General features: G+C 35.4%; 1 long non-coding RNA gene and 1 other non-coding gene across 2 annotated transcripts in view; one reads left to right on the top strand and one right to left on the bottom strand.

Annotated features, from left to right (window-relative positions):
* Positions 1 to 6,663, top strand: part of LOC140456811 (uncharacterized) — a 39,855-nt gene extending 33,192 nt beyond the window's left edge. Inside the window, exons 6-7 of the long non-coding RNA XR_011953146.1 lie at positions 5,412 to 5,481; positions 6,578 to 6,663. This is a non-coding gene — a long non-coding RNA (uncharacterized lncRNA). The remainder of the gene's footprint in view (positions 1 to 5,411; positions 5,482 to 6,577) is intronic.
* Positions 6,664 to 14,559: 7,896 nt separating this feature from the next.
* Positions 14,560 to 14,632, bottom strand: trnav-cac (transfer RNA valine (anticodon CAC)). Its single transcript has one exon. It is a non-coding gene; the product is annotated as a tRNA-Val (tRNA).
* Positions 14,633 to 15,214: the final 582 nt, after the last annotated feature.

Here is a 15,214-nt window from a genome sequence, read left to right as displayed (position 1 = left end):
TAATTTTAGCTTCACTGCAATAATGAACCAAAACAATATTTGGAAATATGGTTGAACTACATAACAAAGTTTCCAGTGTCATTATTGACATGAAAATTATTTTAGTTTGCAAGTTGTTTTGCACTAAGAATAATCGGAAATGAATTGTGATTATGAATTGACCATTTAAAATATATTTTGAAGAGAATAATCAGATGTTTTGGAGGAAATTAGGAAAGGAAATAAATATGTATACATTGGTATTAATAGTTTTAAAATATTTAGAAGTTGACTGGAATTATTTGATTGAGAGAGGCTGCATGATTATAAAGACTAATTCACCTTTTTCATTGCATTGTTGGTTTCATAGAATCTGTTGTGGTCTAAGCTCTTGTTGTGTGCAATGGACTGTCACTAACAGCTTAATTAACCTGCGAGTCCCTGATCAGGTTTCCTTTGTCTGTAAATCAGTCTGTAAGTGAGGGACACACCTGCTTTTCTGAGGGGAAACTGAGATTCTTTTCAAAGGAAATAAGTGACAGTTCTCACTGAGAATGTTTTCTACCACACACCATCAGCAGGGAAGGGTTTTTCTGAAGAATTTCATTGTCTATCGAAAATTGATGGTACCTGTGTTTGTCAGTATGTGGAGGATTCAGGCCCTTTAGATTAAATTAGATTACTTACAGTGTGGAAACAGGCCCTTTGGCCCAACAAGTCCACACCGACCCGCCGAAGTGCACCCACCCCATACCCATTCCCCTACATTTAACACTACAGACAATTTTAGCATGGCCAATTCACCTAACCTACACATTTTTGGACTGTGGGAGGAAACCAGAGCATACGGAGGAAACCCACGCAGACACGGGGAGAATGTACAAACTCCACACAGTCTGAGGCGGGAATTGAACCCGGGTCTCTGGCGCTGTGAGGCAGCAGTGCTAACCACTGTGCCGCCCACCACCACATCGCATGTTTATACAAGCAGTTGGTTCATTCTGTCTTTGCCAAGAATGTTGTTTACTTTCCCCTTTTCCTGTGATTCTGCAGGTTAGAATAGTCTGAGAGTCAATAATGTTCAATAACTGAACATTAAATGATTTTGACTCTAACAGAGCAGTGGCCTTGTTTTCAGCTCATTATTCACTTTCCATTTCCTGGTTGTGTTGAATGTTACAGAAACAGGCTCTGAGCAATGTTTCCATTCCCTTGTGTTGGAGTCACTGACAGCCACGTGATCAGTCAGTTTCAGGCTGATGGATCAGTTTCTCTGTCCTATTAGATGGTGGTCACTTGCTCAGTTTCCGATGGCTCACCTGAGCATCAGTCCATCAGCTGCTGAAACCCTGCATCCAGCATTTGTCCCCTCTCACCGTGACTACTCCAATACAGTCCCAGCTTGTCTCCCACATTCACCTCCACATACTCATGATCACCTCAGATTCTACTGTCTGTGTTCTTGCAGCAAGTTGTGTAAGACACCTACTTCAGTTTTAACCTGATCTATATTATGTTCAGGAAGATCATTTCAAAATGTGGTTCACTGCCTCTTCAGGACCTTCCTGAAGAAGGGCTTATGCCCGAAATGTCGATTCACCTGCTCCTTTGATGCTGCCTGACCTGCTGTGCTTTTCCAGCAACACATTTTCAGTTGTAATTGTAGTAACCAGTTAATTACAAGTTACTGTCAAAATATTTTAAGAGAAGCTGCTCTTGGTGGAAATGCTGCTGGTTGATATAAAAGAGGGCTGTTGATGAGAAAGTTGAGCAATGTAAGATTCTTTTATCTTTGTTAATAAGAAGAGGCAGAGATTGTAGCTAGGACATCCACAATCATCCACCCTCACCATCACTGATGCTCAGTAGCAGCAGTGCCAATCAAGCGGGCTGCTTTATTCCGGATGGTATCAAGTTTCTTGAGTGTTGTTAGGGCTGCACTCATCCAGGCAAGTGGGGAGTATTCCGTCACACTCCTGACTTGTGCCTGGTAGCGTTTGGACAGGATTTCAGGAGCCATGAGTTAAATTACTCTTGTAGCCACTGTGTTTATGTGGTGGACAGGATTTCAGGAGCCAGGAGTTAAATTACTCTTGTAGCCACTGTGTTTATGTGGTGAGACCAATTCCTTTCCTGATCAATGATTATCCACTGGATAATGTTGATAGTGGGTGTTCAGTCATGGTAACACCATCGAGTGTCAAGGGATGGTGGTTAGGTTATGTCTTATATGTGATAGCCTGCATTTGTGTGGCATGTATGTTACTTGCCACCTGTAAGCCCAAGCCTGGATATTGTCCAGATCTTGTTGTACTTGGACTTGGACTGCTTCAGTACCTGAGAAGTAAATTATTTATTAACATTAAATAGTCATGAGATTATGCAAATTCCTTTTTCTATCAAATATCATGGACTGTATCTTGTGGTCACTCTCATATTCACTTTCATTATCTTTTTATTTTCTTCTTAATTCAGGCACAAATGTTTGAACATCGATCAGTATAAAATTACATAAATTAAAATCACATCACATGTTTCTACAAGTAAACTAATTGAATGAAATACATTACTTCTGTATTGTCTGCATTTTGACAAAAAAGAATTCTCTTCAATAACTATTGAATGGCTCATTTATTGTCCTCAATCCATCAATCGAGGTATTATATTTCAGTCTTCAGTTTACCGATCTTAATGTACATCTAATCAACATCAGAGCAAAGTGTTTTTAAAATATTGAGTCAATTTATTTGTTCAGAATACAACATTTATTAGGAATTCACTATCCTTATAATAATGGCAGAATAATTTGTTTGTCTTTCTAACGTGTATCGTCAGAACCATACATTATTTTAATCCATATTTTAATTTAATCCATTGAAACAATGCTATTGTTTTCAGGTCAACTATCCCACAATGGAACCAATCATTTTGCATGCAACACGCTTTGTAAACTGACTTTTGCTCATTTGAATAATCACAGTAATCTCAGCCTTATGAATTCAGAAAACTGTAACGACTTTTCACTGCAATAATTCCTGTTCATGTCTGCACATTACACAGTCATGTAGCAAAATTAAATTTCTCCTTCTTACAAGTGCACTGATAGATTTTCGAAAATCTAAGTGTTGCTAATATCTAATTATTGTTCAGTTCAGTAGGGGGTATAAATGTGTAATAATGGCTCAGTACATGAAGTAATGTGAAGATATTGCAATGTACAAACTCACAATGATTGTGAATATCAATTTTTATTTTAACCATGGAAACACAGTTGAATTGATTAAATTATATTTCACTTCAATGCTCACATTCATTGTATTTCTAATCACAATAAGAGCAAACTATTTCATGTGACAAAATTATTTAAAATTCATGTCACTTTTTTATGGATACAAAATAGAATTAACACCCGGTTGTTCTTTCCTTTACCAATCACAGTGAAGTTTGAATTGTAGAATGCTAGATTGATACAGCAGGGAAACAGGCCATTCAGCCTAACTTGGCATTCCGGCCAGGTTTCCTCAACTAAACTAGTCCCATTTCCCTGTGTTTATCCCATACCCCTTTGGACGTTTTCTATCCAATAAACTGTCCAAAAGTCTTTTAGATGTTGTAATTGTACCAGCCACTGCCCTTCCTCTCACAGCTCATCCCAATATGTGAAACACACTGTGTGGAAAAGTTGCCCCTCAGACCCCTTTTAAATCTTTCCCCCTCACCTTAAATATTATTTACAGCGTAGAATCTTTAAGACTGCAAAGTTATTAAAAGTTGAGAGGTATTTAGAAGCAGCGTAATAACATTCATACTTTCATCAGTGATGTGAAGCAAATAAATTCAAGATGTTGTGATCATTATAATGAACAACAGTTGCAAGTTGAGACAATGTTGATTGAAAAGCAATTCAGTCGACACTTAGGTATTTTCTAATCAACTCTGAGGTGTTTTGACACATCTCTGTTGAAGGTGGGAATTGAACCCATGGCTCCTGGTCTACTAGTACACACATTACCAGAGCCCTCCATAATATTCACATGCAGGAAGGGCACATACTTACTGTGTTTATTCACAGGGCAAACTGCTCAGATATTTATTGTTATAATTGGACTCGGATTGTATTAGACAGTTCCATTGTGTAATGGACCGATAAAAAGAATTAGTAATTTCTAATAATGATGGAACGAAGCAGCAATGGTCTTAATTAAACATAAATCTCATGATAATCAAGTAAGTCAATTTGTTTGAAGCAGTTATTCATCTGCATAAATTAAAATTAACCTGCTTTTTATTGCACATGAATTGGAAATAAAGCATTAGTCATTCAATGTGACTACTCAGCGAAAAACAACTTCCCTCATTTTCAAAAAAATGTGATTTCTAAGAATTCAAGATTTATTGTAAAAGCATAGAACAAACATTTGTTAAATCTGGTTTATTTACACAAGGAACACGTGAATTTAAATAATGCTTAACATGAAAAATACTTAGCTCTTATTGTAATAATCAGAAATGTAGCAATGTTGGAATTGAAGTGAAATACAATCAATACAAGAATGTAAACAAAACTGTGGATGCTGGAAATCACAAACAAACTCAGGAATTGCTGGAAAATAACTCAGCAGGTCTGGCAGCATCTGTGGAGAGAGTTAACACTTGGGCCGAGAGACCTTTCTTCAGACTGCACTTTTTCTTACAACCAATTCAATCCAGCTAAGATTCCACACTTAAAATTATTTTTGCTAAGATTAAGAGATTGTAGAGTGCAATATTGTTTGTATCAGTTGATGTACTGAAACATAGTTCCACATATACAGCTGGAGATATTGGATTTCAACAATGATTACCGGTTAGATTTTGGTAATAATTAGTTTTAAAATGGCTGATAACAAAATTAAGAATGATGAGAAAACTCTTATTGCAATGTAATTGTGCAATATGTTGGGAAAAAAATGAAATATTTATGTAAAAAATAGTTAGCAATCTCTTAATTGATAAGACTGGTTAATGATCCTTCCATTAATACGAGAATTCAAATGAAAGAGAATGAGAGAGTTAGAATGAGTGTTGGGTGAGGGAACTTTGGATAATTGCAGGTGTGTTGACCTGAAAAGAATGTCAGTATTTCATTATGATACTGGCTCTAATAAATAATGGATTCAACGAAAATGTTAATCTCGTGATCGTGTGATAATTGAAATAACAATTAAATAATATTTAATGTGAGAACGCAACACTTAAAATGATACAATATTTTCAAAGCAGTTTGTACTGGATGTTCATTAAGATCAATAAACTCAGAATTAAAATATTGGGTTAATTTTTTAAAAAATCACACTTTAGAAGATTATTCATCAGAATTATTCTGTCTTTGAAAAAACCTCATTTCTTCAAGAATTCTGCATTTCCCTCATTTTCTGTCTTTTTTTCCACAGGGATCTGTACTGGAACCCTTCTGTTTGCGATGCAATTATATAGAAGTGACATGGATTAAAATCTAATTGGGTGAGTTAATAAGTTTGCAGATGATATAACGTTCAGTGCAGTTGGGGACAATGTAGAGTGTTGTCAAATAATGCAGCAGGAAAAAGATAAATTGCAGATATGGGCAGAGTAATTAAAGGTGAAGTTTAATCCATACAAGTGTGAGGTGTTTCACTTTGGAAGCTCAAATGTTAAAAAAAAGTAGATAGTTAATGGCAGGACCCTGACAGCTTTATTATTCAAAGGGATCTTGGCGTTCAAGACCATGGTTCCCTGAAAGTGACCATGCAAGTAATTAGGTGGTTAGGAAGGCAAATGGCATGCTTGCCTTTATTGGTCAGGGAACTGGTTACAAGAGTCAGGAAGTCATGTTGTAACATTTTAACACTTTGGTTAAGGCATACTTAAAGTATTGTATTCACTTTTGTTCGCCATGTTCCAGGAAGGGTATGGAGGCTTTGGAGAGGGTACATAGGGTGTTTATCAGGATGCTGCCTGGATTTGGAGAGGCGAGAAAAATTCAGATTGCTTTTTTGTGAAGTGGCAGAGACTGGGGGAAGACTTGATGGAAGTCTGTACAATCATTAGATACGTAGATAGGGTTGACGGTCAGAAAGTTTTTCCCAGAGTTGAAGCATCAAAAACTATGTGACATGTGTTTAAGGTTAGGAGGGAAAGTTCAAGGGGCATGTAAGGGGCAATTTGTTTTGTACACAGGGAGTGATTGGTGTCTGGAATGAACTTCGAGGGTTGGTGGTGGAAGCAGATACATTAAGGCTCTTTAATGTTCATTTCGATAATTTGGAAGGGTATGGACCAAGGGTAGGCAGAAGGGATGAGTTTCTTTTACATTATGTTCAGCACAACGTTCTGGGCCAAATGGCCCATTCCTGTGCTGTACAGATCTTTGAGAGAAAGCTAATGTCTATCTCATATGACATTTCATCTAATCAATATTTAGCCACTGGTGTCAGAAATAGGAAGGAAATAAGTAGATAACGAACTTGACTACAAACTAAAAATATAGTCAATTAAATTTACAGAGGTAATTTTTTGATATTTGTTCTGAATTATCAGATTAGCAACTTTGATGGAGATGTGTTTAAAATGTTTGCAGTTATTGATGTTCTGACCCAACATTACCCATGTTAAACTGAAGATTGGACCAGAAACCTGTTAGAAAACTTGAAAATATTCAGCAAGGTGAGATGCACATCATAATTTCTTACTGCCTATACTACAATAACAAAATCTTTCAGGTCTACACCAAAAAGCATTGATTTCCAGCCAATGCTCATTATAAATATCTGAATGATACTCGTTTCAACAATCAAAGTAATCTCAGCCTCATCGATGAAGAGATATCTTACACATTTCACTAATAATTACTGTTTATGTTGACACATTGCTCGTTCAAACATTAATGAGATTTCTCATTAATATTCAGTTCAATGATAGCATATTAATAATTTAGTTATGGTTAATATCTAATAATTGATCAATCCAGTAAGGGATATAAAGTGGAATTATGGCTCAGTACATTAACTGATGGAAAGATATTGTTGTGTTCACTCTCCCAATTATTGTGAATATCGATGTGTATTTTGATTTGATTTGATTTGATTTTTCTTCAACATGAAGATTTATTGTATTTCTGATCAAAGTAATAGTTAAATATTTTAAAGCTAAAATAAATTCAAATTTGTGACTTTTTTGTCAACAAGAAAAAAGAATTTACATGCGTATGTTCTTTTCTTTATCAGTAAATTTTGAATTGTTGGAAGTTTTACATGTGTGTAAGGAAGGGGAGCTGCCTGCAGCTGAATAGTCACATTGAATATTTTTTTTTGCGATTACATCCTGCTGCTAATCATTCTAGTTATCTTTTCATTTCAGGAAAAACTGCTTTAAACATATTCCGCAGTTGAATTTTGCATGAATTTACAATAAGCGCATGGTATGTGTATTTATCTTTCTTTCAATTGCCATGATTTTAATTTTTAAGTAAGAGCATATGTGCTTAGTACCATATCACAGCAAACCCGTTTGGAAATATTGAATCACTTAATGTGTCAGTGTTCTAAAATAGATTACTAATTCATTGTTAGTCCAACAATCACACAGTAATTTAATGTAGGTTTTGTAACAAATATCGTGAGATTCACATTTTAATTTAAATCATTGTTTCGTAGTGCCAATTTTACAAAGAAAACATTATCTTTTATTCCAGGTCAACACAACCACAAACCAAGCAATGATTCCTCATCCAACACTGACAGGAAATATCTGATATCTTCTCATTTGAATGTTCACAGAAGGCATTGGATTCATATTCAGCCTTACAAATGAAGATACGTCTGATTGTTTTAGACTCCAATTCTACATGTTGCAGATTGTAATATGACATTTCTAATCATTTTAAGATTACAATGACTAGGTTTAACACTAATTGTTACTTATATCTAATATGTAATCATTGATCAAATCAGTATAGTCGGCTTTAAGTGTGGAATTAAGTCTCAGTGACGTAAGCATATTGAATGGTACTGTTTCCTAATGGTTGCGAATGTTGATTTTTATTTTAATGCAGAAATCCTCATTGATTTGCTGCTGTAGGGAAGCCCCGAGCAGCCTGCCTTGGAATTAAAACACAAAATGGTGGAGGGGAGATAAATAAGACGAACAGTCTGTTTCAGTCTTAAGTTAAAAAAAGAACATTTTGTACAATCCTACTCCAAGTCCATAAGTATGCTATTCCAGACAGTCATATTCCAGATAGTGATAAGAGAATGCAGGCACACCGAAAAATGACCAACCCTGACTTTCATAAATGAAAGAATAATTGTCCCAGTGAATGAATAAACACCAACTGCAGGATAGAGCCCAGCTAACTTCCACAGCGGCTGTCAGGGAAACAGACAGGGTTTGATTGTCAGAAATAGTTACTATTTTAAAGTTGCTCAGAACATTTAAAAATTTCTAATTACATATTCTTGAGAATCGTGAATAAGGCATAGTGAGAGGCCCAAAGGACTGCAGCAATTAATTTTGTAATGTGAGGAAATAAAATGCACAGAGATCCCAAGGCCTGGAGATTATAGCACCTGTAAAACACCATGAAGCAATAGGAAGCTCAGGCTATCCATAGCGATGTTCATCCAAGATTAGGTGTTCTACAGGATCGGGTGTCTGTATCATGAGGGAAGGACTGTAACCACATTGCATGTGGACATTGTAATACAGAAGGTGTGTAAAAATACTGCTTTTTCCTGTACACGTTACATTGTGTCATGGACCTCCCTTCCTAGATTGGCCTCGGGGGATGATCCCTGCATTAACTGATTGCAGCATGAGTTCCACTTGCCTGAGTTCGGCCTATCTCCTCAGTCTTCATTCCCTGTCAGGGGAAATCACTCCGACTGCTATGGTGACGTTTAAATTCAATACAAACACTTATTATCTGTGAAATTATTCCTTGCAGAGCGATATCATTTTCATGTTAATTTTTTTAATTTTTGTTTTCAAGAAAACAATGGAGGAACATCCATTTGTTATTTAGTTCAACTTATACTAAATTTTAAATTATTGAAAGGACTACACATGTGGGTGGCGGGGGGAAGAACGATTCTTCAGCTCAAATGTCACATTAAGTGACAATTTCCGTTTTTCAAATCATGTGACCTCCAAAATGATATTTATTTTAATTTCATTTTGAGGTAGTTTTATTTTCTTCCAACATTAGTTGTCAATGAACAATAATCACAATTATTAGTTTTTTGCTACAAAATGACTTCCTGTACCAAATGTCATTAACTCGATGTTTAGTTCATAATAATGCTCACTTTCCCATCCTCATTATTTTCTTCCTAGTTCTGACATTTATCTAAACATTTACATTAATAAAATAGACACGAACCGACCAAACAAAAGTCGAACGATGTTCAATTGTTGCTGAGATTTTTTAATTATTAAAACCACGTTTTATATTTTAATTTTCAGTTTATTAATCTTAATGAATATACAATCGACATCAGAGCAAAGTGCATTCAAAATATTAAGCAATTTATCTATCAGGATTTTAGAAACAATTGTCAATTACAATAATTACGCAATACTTTAACTGAGGCTTTATAACAAGTACAATGTGCTTTTAATATCTTGCATATTTCTTAGTGTGAGTGCTACAACATTAAAACTTGTTTGATAAGGCCAATACACCCACAAAAGACCAATAATTGCCATTGCAACATCATTTGTAAATATCTGACTTTTGCTCATTTGAAAGATCACAGTCTTCTCAGCCATTGAAATTCAGAGAACACCAGTTAATTTACACTGCAATATTTCTCTTCATTTCTTAACATTACTCAGTGGAATAGTAAGAGGAGATACCTCATTATTCTTAAATTCATTAATAAAATATTTCAAATTGATTTGTTGCCAAAACCTAATAATTGTTCAATTCAGTAAGGGGTGTACATGTGGAACTATGTTTTCATATAATAACTAATGCAAGGACATTGCAATGCACAATCACTCAATCATTCTGAATATTGCTTTTCATTTTAAACTTGGAAACACTTTTGAATTGATTTGATTGGAAATCATTTCAATGTTAACATTTATTGTGTTTTTAATCACAATAACAATTGAATATTTTTCACGTGCAAAATCATTGAAATCCACATGAATTTTTTGAAGCACACAAAAAAGGGTTGGCATCTCTCTTCTTTCATTAAACAACCACAGGAAATGGTGACTTCTTAGAAATCGTATATTTCAGAAAGAATGAAAGTTGAATAGGCACATTGATTGACCAATTCATCATTTTGTTCCAATTTACGTGTAGATCAAAAACATTGTAATTTACATTTCAGAAAATGTGGAACCTATGAACATATAGAATAATTATATTCATTTTTATTTATAATGCACAGTAATCACACAATTCTGTCAAGTTGTCGTTCCACAAGTGATCATAAAAATCATGTTAAATTAAGACATTTGTTAACACCCATCATTATTGTAAATTACTACTGAATTTTCAGAAGATTGCACACAGTATCCAACCATTTAATTCCAATCCAGTTATCACAATAAACATCTGATTAGTTTTCAGCCCTGCCCAGCCTGGTTGGGAATGTTATGAAGGAATCTTGTGCAACTCTGGTCGTGTCTCTGTTACCAGACCAGAGGATACAATTTCAATTCCCATCTTGCACAGAGCTGTGCCAGAGCAGCTCTGAATGCGAGAAGAAAATATCTAAGAATCGAATGAATTGCCTTTCAATTCAACATTAGATATGTTTTCATTTGTTGTTCATTCCAATAATCACTGTATCTGCTATATATTTTCTTCAGTCCGCTAATAACAGAATGTATCAAATTCCACTCAATCAATATTCTTTGCAAAATATTTGATAATGTTGCACTCACAAAGATGAAATATACAAAGTAAAGATATTCCTTGATTTTCTTTTGTTCTGAAGAACTGAGTTCAGACTGCACATAGAACTTGATGCTTCAAAGGGATAAGTATGAGAAAAAAAATTAAGTTCTCCTTCAGTTAAATAAACAAATGCCACTTCCTACTATATATCAATTTTTAGTTATTGATCTGTTTATGAGTTGTCTGAAATTTGCTTTTAGTTTTCCATTCATCTATTTATATTGAATGTAAGATTGAAATGTTGTGAAAATATCCGAGTGCATTCATTTGAAAATTGAATTTGCATATTTCTCTCTAATCCAGTTTATTGCATGATGACTTAACAGTGTTTTGTTCAGCAAACCTCATGAATACATAAAAATTGTCTCATCTTAAATAAGATCTTTCACACCCAGTTATCAGTCTGTTCCTAATTCATGTAAATATCTAAATTTATTGAAATCAATGTTCACACAAAACAGTGCACATAAAGCGACATAAAGATATTCATCATCAGCTGATTACTATTCAGTGGAATAACCTGAGTGAGTATCTTATTGTTTCTAGGACAAATGACAACAGTAAGCATTTATTTACTATTCTATGCAGTTAATGCAATTGATGTGCTATATTTCAGCTCAGTCGTTAATGTTGATTTGTATTGTTTAAACCAATAATTCTACTTTATCCCGGATATTGACTATACTACAATAATGTTGGGAAGCAAATCTTTGTCAATATAACAATCTTTAAGCTCCTTTTTTGTTGTGTGTGTACAAGAGACAATTCAAATTATAACCATTTTTATTACAAATTGAACAAATACTGCATTTTAAATTTGTGAACTTCCCACATTTTTGCAAAAGGGTTAGTCTTCACTGTATATGTCACATTAAAAAAACTGCTAGTTCAAATCATGCGTGCTACAAAATGATTATTGTTTTCATTTCATTGTAAGAAAAGAACTGCTTTGACCATGTTGATTTTTTGTCATTTCTATTCCAACATTATTCATCATTGTACAAAAATGACAATATTATTAAAATCGCACATATCATTGACTACATTGTTCAGTTTCAAGCTCACTTTCATGACTTACTAATTCTCTTCCTAATTCTGACACAAGTCTTTAAACATTGATCATAATATTGATCATATAAATTGATGTAACATATCTCTACAAGGAATCCAGTGTGTGGAAATTCACAATTCTTGTATTACGTACATTTTTTACTTAAAAAAATATTTTTGCTCCATAATCACTGAATGGCACATTTTTCTTCAATCCATAAAGCTAGGTACAATGTTTTATTCCTCAGTTTACTGATCTTAATAAATATCCAATCAACATCACAGCAAAGTGCTTTTGAAATATTGATTCATTTTAATTCTTCAAAAGACAGCATTCATTATCAAGTCATTGCCATTACAATAATGGCACAATTATTTATAAAAAAAATGTCTTTTGAACAAGTATAGTGAGATTCACATTTAGATTTAATTCATTATGTCTTAGTGCTAATAGTACAGTATGAAAATACCTTTATTTTTCAGGTCACCTACCCCACAAAGGAACCAATGACTTCCCATCCAACGTTATTGCAAATATCTGATGTTTGCTCATTTGAATGATCACGGTAATCTCAGCCTTAAAATTCAGGAAAATGTAATTACTTTTCACTGAATTAATTCCAGTTCATTTCCAGACATTGCTCAATCACTTGCAAAAAGAGATTTTTCATTATTCATTAATGCATTGACAGACTTTGATAATTCAATCGTTGCTGATTTATAATAAAAAATAATAATTATTCAATCTAGTAGGTTGCGCAAATGTGGATTTACGGCACAGTACATGAACCACTGTAAAGAGATTGCAGTGCACAATCTGTCAATCATTGTAAGTATCAATTTTTATTTTACCTGTTGAAACATAGTTGAATTCAATTAATTATATTTAACTTCAATGCTCACATTTATTGTGTTTGTAATTATAGTACGATTTACGGATGTTTCATGCAACAAAATCAAATGAAAAAGAATTAGCATCTCTTTTTTCTTTCATTCAACAATGGCAATAAATTTTGATTTTTTAAAATTTTGAACATTTTTGGAAAGAAGGGATATTGTCTTCAGTTGAATTCTTGCGTTGACTCACTAATTCACAATATCCGCTACTTATTCTCTTTGGGTTCCTATGAAAAGGAATTAGCTAGTTCTTCTGATTGTAAATTCCTGGAAAATATTTGAGAATGTTGTGGTTTTAAAGGTGACAAGTCTAAGTGATCGTAAGTCATCAGTCATTTTGTTAGAAAGAGCTTGATTCAAACATTTCGAACACACACACACATTGTTATTCTGCTGTGTAACAAGGGGGAAAACAAGTCGCTTTCTTCAGCGTTAAGTAAATATATGCCACTTTCAAGTGTTCATTAGTCAGCTAATTACCGATATTTGTTATTAAAAATTGCAATTCATCTAAATATTGTTATGACCTTTGATCAAATTAAACTTTTAATTATTGTTTATACATGAATTGCCGGGATTTTTTTTTATTTCCATACACCTATTCGTATTGAATGTAAGATTGACATACTTTGACATTATCGGAGAGTGTTCATTTGAAACTTATTTTTTCGTATCTTTCACTGATTTTACTTATTGCATAAGATTACATGGTACCTCAGTGTTTAACAATGCTGCCTCACAGCGCCAGGGACATTGGTTTGATTCCCTCCTCGGGTGACTGTGGGGACTTTGCACGTTCTCCCCAAGTGCATGTGACTTTGCTGTGGTGTCCTCCCACAATCCGAACATATGCAGGTTAGGTGAGCTGGCCATGCTAAACCGCACGTTGTGTTCAGGGATATGTGTATTAGTCAGAAATAAATGTGAAGAAATATGATCGGGAAAAGTGTTTGGGTGGGTTACTCTTTAGAGGGTCATTTTTTTCAAACAAATGGCCTGTTACCACGCTGTGTTTCATAGCGTCGCGAGTATTAAGGTGCGCCCCGAGATCTAAGCCATGTTGGAACTGAAACGGAGGAAGCGACAGAGAGGCTACAGAATGACATCGCATCCATTTAATTTTCTTTAAATCACTGCCGAGCAGGAAAATGTAAACGGGGAGGGCGAGTGGAGAAGTGAGGCAGTTGCAGCTCTGAGAGTGTAAATTATTTCATTGCTGTTGCTGATTGAATGAGCCACTAACGTGCGAACTGCTCCAAAACATGATTCAGGACCTCCGGTGCCAACTCTCGCGCGTTGAATAACGACAGACAGCTTCCAAATGAAGCCTTTCAGAGACGACTTTGGGGTACGTTTGACAGACAGACAAGTTCAGGAATTCGTGGTGCGCTGTGACACCAGCGCATCAGCTTCTTCCCTGCCTTTGAACCGGGCCGCCTGCGCAAGGAATGCAAATGCGGTACTGCTTTTCATGGAAGGATCAGAACGCGGCAACTACACTCTCAAACAGAATGGCATATGATCAGAACCAGGTTGGAGAAAAACTTTATAATGCTTTGCACAGTAATTAAACGGAGTTGCCTTGCATTTCACTACGAGAGCAGATTCGTTCAAGCAAATTCGAAGGCAGGTTTGCAGATGGGAAAGCAAGCAAGGAAGCTCCGTTCTTGTGCATGTGAAAGGCTGCACTTGAAAAAGAAAGCAGTTTCTGCCCAGTTTCGAACTGGGGACCTTTCGCGTGTGAGGCGAACGTGATGACCACTACACTACAGAAACCCGCGGTGGCTACCGCACTGCAGCTCAGTGGCATTCAGCACTGAAAGTTGAAGCAATTCTACGTTTCACCTTTCTGTTTCCAATAGCTTGTTATTGTCCAGCGTAATTAACATCTTGAAAACGTAAAAAAAACCACGTGAAATTGATGACAAAATATAGACAAGGAAGTCGTCAATGTTTGGACCGTAGGGCGAGGTGGAATAAGCTGGGACGACTTTCCCCGCAGCATAACGGCTGCGACATGATCTTATGGAAGGGTTGTCAACTGAGTATTTATGTGTTTTACCCAAGTTGGGGTGAGTTGAAAAATCGAGAGCATCGGTTTAAGGTGAGTGGGCTGAAATTGACAAAGGACCTGAGGCACATTTCCCACACAGAAGGTTGTGCGTGTTTGGAATGAGCTGCCAGATGAAGTGGAGGAGGCGATTACACTCAGAAAATTGCAAAGGTAATCGGATGAGTTTCTGGATAGGATGGGTTTAGCGGGATTGGGGCCAAATGCTGGGGAACGGGACTTGTTTAACTTTGGCTATGTGGTGAGCATGGACGAGATACACCGAAGTATCTGATTCCACGCGGTGT

The sequence above is a fragment of the Chiloscyllium punctatum genome, chromosome 31, assembly GCF_047496795.1.
Source record: "Chiloscyllium punctatum isolate Juve2018m chromosome 31, sChiPun1.3, whole genome shotgun sequence".
In the NCBI taxonomy this organism is placed as follows: domain Eukaryota; kingdom Metazoa; phylum Chordata; class Chondrichthyes; order Orectolobiformes; family Hemiscylliidae; genus Chiloscyllium; species Chiloscyllium punctatum.
This window is presented reverse-complemented; position numbering and strand designations above follow the sequence as displayed.